Consider the following 14,218-nt stretch of genomic DNA (forward strand, 5'->3'; position numbering starts at 1 on the left):
TTGCACGTTCTCCCCGTGTCTGCGTGGGTTTCCTCCGGGTGCTCCGGTTTCCTCCCACAGTCCAAAGATGTGCGGGTCAGGTGAACTGGCCATGCTAAATTGCCCATAGTGTTAGGTAAGGGGTATATGTAGGGGTAGGGGTTTGGGTGGGTTGCGCTTCGGCGGGTCGGTGTGGACTTGTTGGGCCGAAGGGCCTGTTTCCACACTGTAAGTAATCTAATCTAATCTAAACTTGGAACAAAATCTTAATCGGATGGGAGACTGAAATGTCTAAATGACTGACGGAATTGTGGTACAAAGTAAAAAAGAGTGGCAAAGGAATAAGTGAGGAAATAAGGAAAGGGTCCAGGGGAGATGTAAATGGCTTCATTGGACTGGCTTCAAGATACATAAAATCTCCAGTTCCTGATATTGTGTTCGAGCAAAACAAAAAGGCCTGGAACTGTAGGAAATCTGAAATGAGAAACAGCATTGATTACTTGAAATGCACAGCAGGTTAATCAACAATTGAAAGTGAGAAAGGCTCACATTTTTGGTTTAATTCATAGTGAGAACTCTATTACAACCTGTCATTCGCTTGCAGATGCTGATATCCCTGCTGTGCATTCCTCCAGCATTTGTGTGGTTTTATTCACAGAGGCTATCAGACAAGATTAGGAAGATGAAAGGAATTTTCTGTTAAAGCAAAACACTGTGATTATCATGGTACAAATGCCTGACCAAGAATATTTGTTTCTGAGCTTGCATTCGTTAGAGGTACAAAGGAGTTCAGCTGTAGACTTAAGGGAAAGTGGCATTTTGGATACAAAATTAGCTCAGTCGAAGGAAATTATGGTCAACAGATTTTTTTTTAGTGACTGCAAGGCTATTTGCAGTGGACTTCTGCACGGTTCAGTCCTGGATTTCTTGCTGTTCATTGTAAATATGTAGGATTTAACCTAGAGGGCGTGTTTACAAAATTTGTGGACAATATGAACATGGGTTTTAAAGTTGATAACAAGCGGAAGAAAGCTGTAGATGATAGGAAGCAACGGATGGATTGATTCGATGGGCAGAAAAGTGGCAAATGGAAATCACTTTGGAGAAATGAGAAGTAAGGCATTTGTGGAAGATAAACAGGGCAAGAGAATTTACAGTAAATGGTCAGACATTGAAAGGGAGGACATTGGAATGCAAGTCCATTATTCCCTGAAGGTAGTGGAAGCTTGATAGTTCTTTCTGATCAGCAGAGTTTCTGATCAACGAGCCAAATGGCTTATTTCTGTGTTGAAAGTCTTTTTATATCTTCATAATTATTATTGTTAGTAAATTCAGCTGAATAACACACACAGAGCCATAGAGTCATACAGGACAGAAACAGACCCTTCACACCAACAAATCCATGCCAAACAAAATCCGAAAATAAACTGTTTCCACCTGCCTGCTCCCTGTTACATATCACTCCAAAGCCTTCCTATTCATAAACTTATCCAAAAGTCTTTTAACTGTTGTATTTGTACCCACATCCACCACTTCCTCAAGAAGCTCATTCCACATGTGAACGACCTGCTGTGTAAAGGATTTGTCCCTCATGTCTTTTTTTTAAATCTTTCTCTTGTCACCTTAAAAATGTGCCCCCTAGACTTGAAATGCCCCATCCTAGGGAAATGACACCTACCATTAATCCTATTTATACCCCTCATTATTTTATAAACGTCTATAAGGTCACCTCTCAACCTCCCGCTCCCCAGTGAAAAAAAACCCCAGCCTAATCAGCCTTTCGCTTTAACTCAAACCTCCATACCCCGTGTGTAACAAAAATTTTGACAATGCTTCGTTCATGATTTCAGTCAGTATTGGGGGTTCTGAGGAAGGGTGACTGGGCCTGAAACATTAACTCTGATTTCTGTTTTCCTGCTTTTTCAGCAATGTCTGTCTTTGTTTCTGATTTACAGCATCTGCAGTTCTTTCAGTTTTTATTTGAATCCTTCTCTGGCTGGCTGGGTAGTTGATTCTCTGTTGTGATATTAGCAATAACATTGTAATCGCCTTTCCACAGTGGTGCTAGGTTTGAGAGGGTTCCAACTGCTCTCCATGCATCTGGGTTAGGGGGAGATAAGTTTATCAGGACTCTGTCCAGTGTAATGGATGGGATTGATAGCAGTGGATCCTGTTGAAACCATCATTAATTTTTCTTTTATAACGAGACCAGCTGTATTGGCATAAAATCTATAGGATTAGAATATCAGATCAAGTTGCATGGTTGGGGCAGTGGGTGGAGTTCTGGATGGAGAAGATGGACATACAGTTTTCCCAAATACTCTGCAGTTTTTAACTGATAACTTTTTTTGTAAGTATTTTTATTAGGAAAAAGATTTTGAATTTTTTACAAAATTATAAAATTACTACAAAATAGTATGACAATCATATAATGTGATTTGGGGATGCCAGTGTTGGACTAGAGTGTACAAAGATAAAAATCACACAACACCAGGTAATAGTCCAAAAGGTTTAATTGGAAGCACTAATTTTCATAGCGCTGATTCTTCATCAGGTGGTTGTGCAGTGTACGATTGTAAGACACAGAATTTCAGTGTCTTACAATCGTGTATTCCACTACCATCCATGAAGGAGCAGCACTCCAAAAGCTAGTGTTTCCAATTAAACCTGTTGAACTATAATCTGGTGTTATGTGATTTTTAATCTTATAACATAACAAGATTAACAGTAAACCAACTACTACTCTACTCCACAAACAGTATAAAAGAAAAAAATAAAGAAAAAAATAAAACCCCTACCCATACTAGACTACAATTCAATAAATAAATTAAATTTAAAAAAAAAACAAATTAAGTCAAATTGAATCAAGGCAAATTAAGCTGAATTGAGTTACAACTCTCAGCGCAATCCCACCAAAGCTCCCCATCAACGGAAGCATCAGTTGGCAAATCCGTATTTGTTTGGGATTCTTCCTCCCGCGGGCCCCCGGCCCGCTAGATATTGCCCTCATGACTACACAAAGGCCCTGACCAATATAGCCGACAAGTCTGCATCTATATAGTTCAAAAAGGGCTGCTCATCCTATAAAAGAGTTCCGTTTTCTGGTGCACCATTGTCTTGAGGAAGTCCAGGGGGATATGCTCCATAACTAGCCTTTGTCACCCCGAGAGTCCTGGGGGATTCTCTGACACCCATCGCATCAGAATGTTCTTCCTCGCACAATATGAAAGAATATTAAAAAAGTTTGTCCCATGCATGTCCAAAGAGGGGAGATTCGGCGAACCCAAGAGGAGGGACATCGGCTCTACCTTGACCTCAGTTCCCTTTCAAGACCCCTTTCAAAACACGTGCTATAGTGCCCCCATACCTATGAAGTTTGTGGCACGACCCCAAGCAATGAGTAAGAGTACCAATATCCATTTTAAATTTGGGGCATATTGGGGACACTCCTGTCTTGAGTTTCGCAAGCCACTCCAGTGCCATATAACCCCTGTGGAGTACCTTCAGTTGCATAGCGTGTGTCCTATTGCAAATTGAAATCTTCCTTATTTTCTCCCAAATTGCCTCCCACGCATCTGATGAGATTCCACCCCCCCCAACAAATTCCTGAGTCCAGATTCCACACAGCTGCTCAAGTTCCTTCAAAATATTACCTCCTAATAAATGATAGAGAGTGCTGACTGAAAGAGTACCCATGGACCGTAGTACTCTCCTCTTCATATCCGACTTATAGGGCCTAACCATTAATGCAGTATTTTTCTATATAAAGTCCCTAATCTGGAAATAATGAAAAAGGTCCCCCCGAGATAGTCCATGTTTCTGGCACAGCTGCTTGAAAGACATCAAGACCTTCCCGTCAAATAAACCTCCCAAACAGGAGACTTCTCTCGACTCGCAGAGCCTAAATCCAGAATCCATCAATGCTGGCTAGAATCCTGACATTCCTACTATGGGAGTAAAAGGGGAATTTTTTTTGTAAATTGCCCTCACTATGTCGCATTATTCCCTATGCTTTAACTGCATTAGGACGATTGGATTTCTGCAATACTCCATAACAGTCCTCACCCTGTCTATAAACAACAAATTAATGTGGGGGACTTTTGTCTGGGAGGGCTCAATGTCCAGCCATATTGACCTCGGCAAGCCCCATCAGCCAGATAGGATAATAGGGAACTTAGTTGATATTTCTTAAAATCCAGGAAATCCACACACCCTCCATCTCCTGTGGGAGCTGCAACTTGGCGAGCTTCATAAGAGGCCACCTATGATGCCAGATAAAAGAGCCAAGCCAACTGTTTAGCCTCCATAGTGCCTGCCTGGGCAGTACCAAAGGGAGCATTCACATGGGATAAAATAAACGAGGACGAACGTCCATTTTGACGAGCGCTATTCTACCCAACCAGGATATTGGAAGATCCTTCTCGTCTTCTCGAGCAACTGCACAAAGTTAGCCTTATATAATTGATCGAAGGCCGGGGTGATAAAAATGCCTAAATACAGGAAACCTTCCTGTGACCACCTGAAAGGGAATTGAATTCCACCCCCAAGATCAGGCATTCTAGCAAGGCCCCCCACAGGCATGGCCTCCAACTTCATAAAATTGACTTTATACACCGAGAACAAACCAAATTGATTAATCACTTGCATTAAATGGGGCACAGATAGAAAAAGGGTTAGTTAGAAAAAGAAGAATGCATCCGCATAAAGGGTGATCCTATGCCCTCCTGATCCTACCTCCAGGGCAGTTATATTGGGTCCCTCCGGATGGATTCTGCCAATGGCTCAATCGCTAATGTAAATATTAACGGTGAGAGGGGGCACCCTTATCAGCTGCTTCTACCGATACTAAAACTGACAGACCTTACACCATTAGTGGGAACCGCTGCCTTAGGGTCACTATATAACACTGCCACCCACCTGGCAAAGACCTCTCCAAGACCAAACTGTTCCAGGACATAAAAGAGATACGGGCACTCCACCCGGTCAAACACTTTCGCTGCATCATCCAGGGAGACCGCCAAGCCTGGAATCAGCCCTTGCTGGCAGACCTGAACTATGTGTAGCACTCTTTTGATGTTGTTAGAAAATCTACGAATAAAACCTGTGTGATCCTCCTTTACGATGGAGGGCAAGACCTTCTCCAACCTTAACGCCAGCATTTTCAACAGAATTTTAAAGTCCACGTTCAATAACAATATAGGCCTGTATGAAGTACAATCCTCTGGGGCTTTCCCTCGCTTGAGAATAAGGGAGATATTTGCTTCTGTCAGAGAGGATGGGAGGCAGTCCTGACTGTAGGAATATTTGTACATATCCAACAATGGCCCAGCCAGCATGTTTATAAACTCCTTGTAAAGCTCACTTTGAAATCTGTCTGGGCCGGGCGCTTTACCATCTGGAGCTGCCTCACTGCCTCCTGTATCTCTTGGATTGTCAGAGGGGCATTCAGAAAAGACACCAGCTCTGAAGTTACACCTGGAGGGTCCAGGGTCTTAAAAAAGGACTCTATCTTCACCAATCTGTCTTCATAGCTCTCCGACTGGTATATCTCAGAGTAGAACTTCCTAAATGCTGTATTAATCTTTTAGGAGTTGCAAGTGAGAGTGCCAGCAGTCTCTTTAATGGATGTGATAGATTGTGGGGGGTGGACACTCTTTCTGGCCAGGTAGGTAGATATCGTCCCAGTTTATCACCATACTCAAATAATCTTTGTTTCTCAAAGGAGATTTCCCTCCTTGCTGTCTGGATAAGCGCAGCATTCAGAGCAGCTCTGAGGGCTGTAATCCGCTGCAACTTGCTCACAGACGGTCTGTCAAAGAATGCTAACTCAGCTGCCTTCAGCCGGGCCTAGCGCAAACACTGTTGCTCTCCCCTCTGCTGCTTCCAAGTCACCGAGTAAGAAATAATCAAACCCCCTTGCATAGGCCTTGGCAGTCTCCCAGAGCACCAACGGGTTACTGGCCGTACTCGAATTAATGTCCCAAAAAAATTTAAATTCCAGCAAAAAATACTCAGTAAACTTGCTATCCTTCAGAAGGAAAGGATCCATGCGCCAATGCCGCGAGCCTGTCCCATCACCTCCATCCTTGACCTCCAGGTACACTGCCGCATGATGTTCCCAATTCTGCAGGACAGCACTGAATTTAAAAAGGCCGATGGAGCAAAAAACAGATCAATCTCAGTGTAGCACGTGGGTGGATTAGAGAAAAAGACGTAGTCGCTACCCTCAGGGTGAAGATATCGCCACACATCCACCAACCCCAGCTCCCTGTTCAGCTCCACCAACTGCCTGGATTGCAGGGATATACCCGCGAGACCCCCAGGCATCCTGTCCACCTCGGGGTCTATAAGACGGTTAAAGTCTCCCCCTGTGATTGTATGACCCACTCCAAGGGCCATCAACCTGGAAAGCGCATCCGTTAAAACTTTGAGGGGATGTGCCGGGGCAATATACATTCAAAATCTTGTACTCCTCTCCATGTATTAAAGCTTTAAGGATCACAAACCTCCCATATTCATCCTTAATTTGGTCTAACACCTGAAATGGGAAATTCTTCTGGATGAGTTTTGCAATTCCTCTACTTTTTGAATTAAAGGATGAGAAAAATCCTCGTTGCTATAACTTTAAGTTCTCCTTATCAGTTAGATGTGTTTCTTGCAGCAAGGCTACATTGACTCTTTCTTTTCTAAGGCTTGAAAGTATCTTCTTTCTTTTAATCGGTGAATGACTCCCCTTAATATTCCAGGTGCACCATTTAAACAAGCTATTTGCCATAGCAGTCCTAGGCAGTCTGTGACTCCCCGAGAGGAAGAACATCTCTCATAATGTGCCGAGTGAAAACAGAAAGTGGGCGGCACAGTGACTCAGTGGTTAGCACTGTTGTCTCACAGCTCCAGGGACCCGGGTTCGATTCTAATCTTGGGCAACTATCTGTGTGGAGTTTACACGTCCTCCCTATGTCTGCATGGGTTTCCTCTGGGTGCTCCAGTTTCCTCCCACAGTCCAAAGAGGTACAGGTTAGGTGAATTGGCCATGCTAAATTGCCCCTAGCGTTAAATGCATTAGTCAGAGGGAAATGGGTCTGGGTGGGTTACTCTTTGGAGGTTGGGTGTGCACTTGTTGGGTCGAAGGGCCTGTTTCCACAGTATAGGGAATCTAATCTAAACAATTCATGTAAATTTGAGAATACAATTACAAAAATTGCCAAATCAAAACTTCTAATAAATAATTCTACAACAAACCAACATAGAAAACAAATAAGAGGAGACTTCCCCCTTGCCCACAGTGGGCACTCACACAACCCACTAACCACTCCATGGCTCCATCTAGCTGAAGCTATGCCCAAACCCAGGCAAAACAAAATTAAAAAAAAACATGCATCCAATATCGAGAAAATTAAAAGTGGGCATTCAGCCCGTCCCATCCATACCTTGACACTAGGCAATCCTGGCAGATAAACCCCCAGCCTGCACCCTAAACCAATCCCCCCATCCCATATCAAAAGAGGAAAGAAAAGGGAATGACAAAAAATAGAATAATGGGAGGGGAGAAAGAAGGGAGGAGAGAGAGAAAAAGAAAAAGGAGACCCCTACATATTAAAAGAACAAAACTAAGTAAACCACTAAGAAAACAAGGTAAACATTATTGTCCATATTATTCGAGCCAGCCAGTCTATTTTAAAGTGTTCAGGAAGTCCTTTGCCTTTCCTGATGAGTCAAAATTAAACACAGACCCTTAGTGGCTGAAACGTAGTACTGCAGGATATCTTAATGAGTACTGAAAATTCAAGTCCCTCAGCCTTCTCTGTACCTCATCAAAGGCCTTCCTCTTGCGGATCACGACTGCAGAAAAGTTTTGGGAGAACATAATTCTTGATTCCCTGTATATCAGGGCAAGTGAATCTTTCCCCAGTGCTCTGGAGCTTTCAACATCATTTGTTTATCTCTGCAGTGCTGGAGTTGCGCGAGGACTGGGCGGGGTTGCTGGCCTGATCCGGGCCTGTGCACTGCGACCCGGTGGGCCCACTCAATCCGCACCCAGCCTGCCCCGACTTCCAGCTTCAGAAACTGCTCCAAGAAGCTGACCAGCTGGCCTCCCTCTTCCCGCTCCGGCAGTCCGACCAGGCGGATGGTCTTCCGACAGCCTCGATTTTCCAGGTTGTCGACCTGCTCTACTAAGGCCCGAACCTGCTGTTCCAGGGCCTGGACCCGACCTGCCGAGGATTCTACCCCGGCTCGGAGGTCACGGTCTGCTGCTCCAGATCCATGACGTGCTGCCCGAGACGCTGGATCACCTGGTCATGCTTCTGCAGCATGGCCAAGATCGGTGCCAGCCTGGTCCAGGTCTCCTCCATCGCTGAATCGATCTTGTCTCGGAGTTTCACAAACTCCGAGAACAGGCTCTGCTCCACAGGTAAGCCCCCGGGACATTCGCGGAGGCTGACACTACAATCATGGATGTGGTCCGTTGCTGCAGAGGAGTACCCTGCTTGTTGCAATCCTCACTGTCCTTTTCCCTTGGTCATCTTCCTTAATCAACAAAACTGACACACAGCAATTTTGGAGATCTAAAACTATTGTTTTTTGACCAGGATAACTAAGAAAGGGAGGGTAAATGCACCACTTTGCCTGGGTTATGATGTGGAGCCCAGTAGGGCAGACCTACTGAATCGCTGCCATCTTGGATCTCCTAACTGATAACTTTTAATTATTAGCTCCAGGTTTCATCTCCAATGGAGAATTTGAAAGACTCTGTCAGATGGGAAAACGGCACAGCAGGGAGCAAGCAGCAAAAGAAGAAGCATTTGCTGTGTGTGTGTGTGCGTGTGTGTGCGCGCAAGCGTGTGTCAGTATTTGTATGAGTTTGTGCGGCTGGGTTTGTGTATGTCTGTGTATGTGTGTGTTTGTGTCTGAGTTTGTGAGTATGTCTGTCTGTGTGTCTATGTCCCTGTGTATGCCTAGATGTGTGTGTGTGTCTCTGTCTGCGTGTATATATCTGTGTATATGTGTCTGTTTGTTTGTATTAACGTGTGTTCTATGTGCATGTATGTATGAGCCTGTGTGTATATCTGTCTGTGTGTCTGCATCCCTGTGTATGTCTATATGTGTGTGTGTGTGTGTGTGTCTTTGTCTGTGTGTATATATGGGGGGAGGGGGAAGGAGTTGATAGATATGGTGTAACAGGTGTGAGATCATGGACGGAGGTCAGTTACAATGGACAGAAACGAAATGATAATCAGAGAGCGTGAACTCGTGCTGGGGTGGGATCGTAATGAGAAGCCATGACAGATAAATGGATGGATTGCAGGGATTTTCAGGGAAAGTACTCCTGATCCTCCTAGCCCACTTTAAGGCCCTTCCCTTATGGATCTCGTCCTTCCTATCTCCTTTTATCTGTCTGTAGCTTGGAAAACCCATCAGCAAGGTGCCACAAGGATGGCACTGTTAATCAAGGCTCACTACGCTGTGAGCCCTCACAAATGTAGAAATGACCCACTGAATTAACAAGATGACTAATTTGTGTGATTTTGATTGCTGTCTAAGGAAAAGTATATTCCTCCTAGGTTTCTTCAATAAATAAAATATAAAATGACTTATTATAAACAAACATATCTTTTAACAAATGGTAAAATAGATTAACTATTGCAATGCAAACTTAAACTATATTGCCCTCAAACCCAAGCACACACATCCATTCATAAATGGGACTGATGAGGTTGAACACTCTGCAGTAATACCACAGGTAGAAAATATTTGGAAAATGGAAAAATTCTGTGGGTCAAGAATCCAAGCTCAAGATGGATTGAGGTAAATTTCTAACTTTCCTTTTGGTTTTGCTGATAATATCACATTGTTGTCAACAGCAGAGCGAAAGAAGATCCTCAATTTAGTAACCAGTCAGTTGGACCTAGGTCTTCAGTTGAGTTATATGTTCTACTTTTCTGAGTTTTGTGTGCTGTTTATTTTGTTAACTCCCAGAGTGTGAGAAAGAGAGAGGCATGCCTTTGCTTGCAGACTTTAGATTAGTTTCCCTACAGTGTGGAAACAGGTCCTTCGACCCAACAAGTCCACACCAACGCTCCGAAGAGTAACCCATCCTGTCCCATTTCCCTCTGACTAATGCACCTAACACTACTGGCAACTTAGCATGGCCAATTCACCTGACCTGCACACCTTTGGACTGTGGGAGGAAACCCACGCAGTCATGGGGAGAATGTGCAAACTCCACATAGACAGTCGCCCTAGGCTGGAATCGAACCTGGGACCCTGGTGCTGTGAGGCAGCAGTGCTAACCACTGAGCCACCGTGCTGCCCATAGTGGCTCAAACTCCTTCAAGCTGAAATTAAACTGGCAATCAAAGGATGACAGACTTGCGACACACTACAGTCCTCCACTCTACCAGCTGAGCTATCGAAGGAGACTTTCTATAGGTCTATTTCAACTGCTCTTTTCCAAGTCTCTGACAAATTGCAATTTTAATATCCAAAGGCTGTTGTTAGACAGCTTTTCAGTCCAAAGGAACCTACTGCCAGCTTGTCTGTAAATGTATCAAATCCCGCTTTTCCACGTTACACAACATGGTGTGAACAGTATACTGTTCCACTTTTTAACCTTTGAGTTGCAAAGGATAACCATATCTAATAATTCTGTGTAACACAACAATGATAAAGCTGTTATTTTTCCCAATTTATATTTTTAAAAAACGTATAGTCTTTATAGTGGGTTAAAAGTTTAAATAAAAACTGCAGAACTAAACAAAGAAAACATCCCTACAAAGCTTCAAAGACAAGCCCTTCTAATGAGAGCAACTCCCATCCCTATACAATCTCTGGTAAAACAGTGGAAGTGAGCCCATCGGGTTCTTATTTCATAATTTTAACCTCCCAACTTTGCAAGATCATCATTTTGTACAAAGCAAGCTCAGGGACGAAAGAAATAAATAGCTTTTGGTGCTGTTAAATGAGTGATAAAGGTTGAACTGCACATTGGAAAAACTCCCCTGCTTTTCTTCGATCTGTGCCACAGGGTCTTTTACAGTCATTTGAATAAACAGTTGGCACCTTGTTTTAATGTCTCATAGAAAAGACACCACTATTGACAGTGCATGACATTTTCAGTACACCATTGGTACAGACTTGAACCACGTACTGGGATGACGGTGTACAGGTTGATCCAGTGATCTCTGATTCGGAGAGGAATTGTGTGAGTATTAGTTCCACCATGTAGCTTTTATTCCTTATTGATAGTCCAGCACCCTTGGAAATAACATTCAGAATAAATATCATATATGGAATGAAACCTTCACTGTCAGGCTTGCTTTGCTAACAGATCATACCTGCCATCAATGTTTTACTCTGGGAAGCGAAGAAAGCAATGCCTAAGTCTGCTTGGAAATTATAGCAGATGATGAAGAATAATCGCCTTGGTCCTGACTATGTGCAAAAAAAATCAAATACTGTCATCCTGCCACGACAGGTCAAAAAGAAGCAATATAAAGAAATTCAGTGGTTTGGTACATTTACCCTTTAGTTTCATGTTCTGCCATTATTGTCTTTTCTACTCTACAATATAAGTAAAAGTGCTGCCTTTTCTTTTTAAAATAAATATGTTACTCATAAAATTTGTTAACAAAATCATTACAAGACCATTTTGACTTGAATATGACAGATTTTGCAAGGATGTTCAATGTGTGGGATTCTGACAGTCTTCATATTTAGTCAATACATCCCATGTCAGATATGCAGCCTTAGGGCAAGACATCTCAAATTACAATTTACAGAATATGTAATAGATATAAAATTCTCTAGACAACATGCTTCACTCTAAGGAATTACAATACATTTTCAATACTCTATTGCTGAGCCAACTCCCCGTTTACTACATCTCAGTATATTGGCGGGCTTGGCTTTGGTAGCAGATACATTTCATGTTTCACAGTCATTCTGTTCATTTTTAAGGTGGAATAATCCCAGCATTAATTTAATTATGACAGAAGAAATCTACCCCATATTTCACAGGAGGGTATAATGAGGATAGTGCTTTGAAGTTCTAAGTAAAAGTAAGCATTATTTAAATGACTTTTTAATATAATTTACATCTGATTAACAGAAGATGCGAAGCAGCAGGTGTTCAATTCCTCAAGCCAACAGACTATTGCCACTCACTGACACCCACAGTCTTTCTGAGTCATGAGTCTTTTATTCCTGCAAAAAAAAAGAACTCTTGTGAGTCACTGAAACCAGTGATGCAGCCATTACTTATTCCAGCGGAGTTATTGATATCTGCTTTGTGTGGGGAGGTGAAAAACCAATTGGCTGAAGGACACAAAAGCAGAAGTAACAGAATGCAAAATCAAAAAAAAAACAAGAATGCAGAAGATCTTAACTAGCCAGATCAAAAAAGAATCTGCAAATGCAGAGCAGTTCAGTAACCACCTGAAGGAGATGCAACACTTGACAAATCTAGCCAGCTTTCATCTCGACAAGCTCATCAATCTGCAATCCAATTCCTGTTTTTAGTGGTTATTGTCATGTGATGCCCATATTGAATTGATTGCACATACAGGGCTGCCAATTCTGGTTAGAATCATTCATCACATGATCCTCTCACCCAGCAGACATCGCACAATCAACACACACGCACATGTACACCATAAACACATACACACAGGCATACACATACATATATATAGACACCATATATACACACACACATACATACATAAACAGTCATCACACATATGCACACATACACAGACACCATACACACATAAAAACACATATATATGGACACACAAGCATACATGACACACACACATGCACACACATATGTATATATGCACACAGATGTACACCCCACAGACGCATATGTACATGTACACAAGACCACAAAATGCCACACATCTATAGACATACACATCCATGCACACAACACACAACATACAGACACACATAGACATACATAGATATACACACACACATACATCACATACAAATTCATATATACACCACACACACACACATATATGCTGTATGCATAAATATACACAAAACACACAACATATATAGATGTAAATGCGTACTTGGCACAACAGCACACATGTACACACAAGTGGCACATACACATGTGCACCTACATATAAAAATATAAACACATACAAATGCATACATGCATACACACTCAATATGCATACACACTACAAACATGTGTTCATGACATACATACTTACATATGTATACATATGCAAACATATACATAAAACACACAAGCACAAACACGGAATCTTCTGACTGGATAATTCTTAACTATGAGAGTTAATAAAAGAAGAGATCATTTGATTCTTCTTCTTCTAAATAATAAACAAATGAATTTAAAACAAATTTCAAAAACGACTTAATCTTTTGGCAATTACCTCAAAGGTTACTGCCACAATGTCCTGGAGGTTAATATTTTATTAGTGAAGGGTAGGAAACCAGAATTCTATACTTTTGTTTGTTTCTGTGTTTGAACCATTCTAGATTGTAATACTAAACATGAAATAACTATTACTTCAAAAGGAAGGAATGTGCAGACAGGAGGAGGAGATAAAGAATTTCTGTTGAAACGATGATTTGCAGGTGCCGGTGTTGGACTGGGGTGTACAAAGTTAGAAATCACACAATCACCTGATGAAGGAGCAGCGCTCCAAAAGCTAGCGCTTCCAAATAAACCTGGTGGACTATAACCTGGTGTTGTGCGATTTTTAACTTTGTTGAAAGAATATTTTTCATGGTCTTCGGACATTCTAAAGCACCTTGACAACTGAAGTAATCTTTATTAAATGTAACCACAGTTGGAATGTGAAGAAATTTGTCACTTTATTTTTGTAAAGTGAAGTCACAGAAACAAGAAACAGATCACGATCAGATAATTTGCTAGTTTAATAATGGGCATTGATCAGGATGTCAGGAAACCCTTTCTTGCTCTCATAACAAAGAAAAATAAAATGCACCACAATAGGTTGGCGTAGCAGCAGCATGGCTCAGTGGTCAGCAATACTGCCTCATAGCGCAAGGACTTGGGTTCAATAACACTCTCTGACAACTGTCTGTGTGGAGTTTGCACATTCTCCTGTGTGAATGTGGGTTTCCTACAGGTTCTCTGGTTTCCTCTCACAACTCAAAGATGCGCAGATTAGGTGAATTGCCCATGTGAAATTGTCCAGGGATAAGTAGGTTAGGTGGATTAGCCATGGAAGAT

The sequence above is a fragment of the Hemiscyllium ocellatum genome, chromosome 30 (genome assembly GCF_020745735.1).
Source record: "Hemiscyllium ocellatum isolate sHemOce1 chromosome 30, sHemOce1.pat.X.cur, whole genome shotgun sequence".
NCBI classification, from domain to species: domain Eukaryota; kingdom Metazoa; phylum Chordata; class Chondrichthyes; order Orectolobiformes; family Hemiscylliidae; genus Hemiscyllium; species Hemiscyllium ocellatum.